The 2,002-nt window shown below is 38.8% G+C and overlaps 1 pseudogene; it reads left to right on the forward strand.

Moving 5' to 3' along the window:
• Positions 1-213: 213 nt before the first annotated feature.
• LOC144232375 (MOB kinase activator 1A pseudogene) lies at positions 214-1,634 on the forward strand (annotated as a pseudogene).
• The last annotated feature ends 368 nt before the right edge of the window (positions 1,635-2,002 follow it).

The raw sequence follows: 2,002 nt of genomic DNA on the forward strand, positions 1-2,002 counted from the left end.
CCTGTGGTCAACCTCTTGTCATACACCGAGGGAAACTCCATCGTTTTGTTCTCAGACACTCTGGTCCTTCCCAATCACACAGTCACTTGGAATGGCACAGAGGCTGCCCATGAGAACAGTCTTAGTCGCAGTGCCATGTGCCAAGAATGCTTTCCAGGTGGGGAAAAGATTGGCATCGAGCTAGAGAGTAAATCAAAACAGTAAAACTGTAAGATGGCTGGAAAAAATGAAACAAACCTAAGTAAATAACTGATCATGAAAACTAGCAAGCATGATTTAGATGTCAGTCTGATTTTTTGTGTGATATAAATAATATAAATTCTTAACATTTTGGCAGAAAATAATACAAGTAATATCACATAGTTTGTCCGTTCTGACAGCAATAGAATTAAGAGAACTCTGTGATTAGTGTGCATAGGAAGAAACCATATATGCTTTTAATGGGACATAGAGCCTACATATACCTAATTCTTCTTTATGGAAGGGTAGAATAACAAGTTGGTGAATTAATTGCAGTAAATAATAATAGACTATAAAATCCTTAGAAGAATTGTTCACCGTAAATCAGCAAACATTTCAACATAGAAGATATTATAGTTTGGAATTACAAAGCAAAAATTCAATATCAAAATGGCTCGTATCCTTGACCATTTCTTGAACACCAGATGCTATGCAAAGTGCTTTTCATGCATTATAGTATTTAATCCTTGAAACATATAGCATGTTACCACATTTTTACAAATGTTGACACTTATGTTCTTTATAGAATTTTTTTTTCTCTTCATATAACTTACCACAATTCATAATTACACATTGGCTTGGGTATTTGATTGATATAAAAGATTATAATCATAGTGTAAATGAAGCCTTCTCTTGTGAGAGGTAGCTGGGTTCATTTTTATGGTTGATGAGGTAGAAGGGGCAGCACAGAGATCTGTACCAAGTTTGATTCCATCTCAGAGCAGCGATAGCCTGGGCTGTACCTTCCACAGACTGAGAACTGTCTACCCCTTTTCACTCCCCAAATGCTGACTCTGAATACTGACTGCACTGCAGTCTGATGGACTTTCCCTGTCCCCTCCTCCACCCCTGAGGAGGAGATGAGCTTCCTCTTCATTATTCCAATACAACTATTATTCTAATACATTTAAGTCAAAGAAGAACATCCCTGAAGGATTTCATGAGTATGAACACTTAAAACCTGCAGAAGCACTCTGAGAAGTGGTCATACTATAAGAGCAGTCTTGTTGCCAGAGGCAGAAGACCTCAGTCAGTAGTTGACAGTACTGTAGACTTCTTCAACCAGATGATAACTCTGCACTGGAGCAAGCTGTTTACTCCTGTCTATAGGTCCAAGATATGAGTATCATTGGAAAGATGCTATTAATATTAAGGCGCACTCAAATGTTCTGCTCCAAAATACATCAACTATTTGAAGGCTTGAATTCAGGATTAAACGTGATCATGAAACCCCTTTTCCATCTAAGATTGATGTCCCATTTCCCCAAAACCTTTTATCTGTGGTAAAGATAATTCTAAAGCATTTGTTTAAGGTTTATGCCCATATTTCTTACCAGCACTTTGATCCTGTGATGTAATTGCAAGAAAAGGCCTACCACAAGGCATACTTTTAAGTATTTTTATTTGTGAAGATGGCAGAGGAGCTTGCTTTGTCCCACAAACACCACTAGATAAATATCAAATCATTCTGGACACCCAAGAAATCATCCTGAGAACTGACAAAACAAAACTACAAGTCTACAAGTAGAATCATGGAAGGTAGAAGATGAAGAGAATTGATGTGAGAGAGATAAGAACTGCCGTGAAGAGGAGGGAGCCTGCTTACGGAGACTACTGCAAGTTATTATAAGCCATGAAGCCCCCGATCTGAAGTTTTTGAATTCTGCCATCACTGTGGTTGTTCCTGGCTTAGAGGTGCTCCTGTAGAGAAGGAGGGCAGAAACCTGGGAGCGGACAGCATGGTCTGAGATCCCCTGGGTCA

This window comes from Crocuta crocuta, unplaced genomic scaffold (assembly GCF_008692635.1).
Source record: "Crocuta crocuta isolate KB4526 unplaced genomic scaffold, BGI_CrCroc_1.0 scaffold301, whole genome shotgun sequence".
NCBI classification, from domain to species: domain Eukaryota; kingdom Metazoa; phylum Chordata; class Mammalia; order Carnivora; family Hyaenidae; genus Crocuta; species Crocuta crocuta.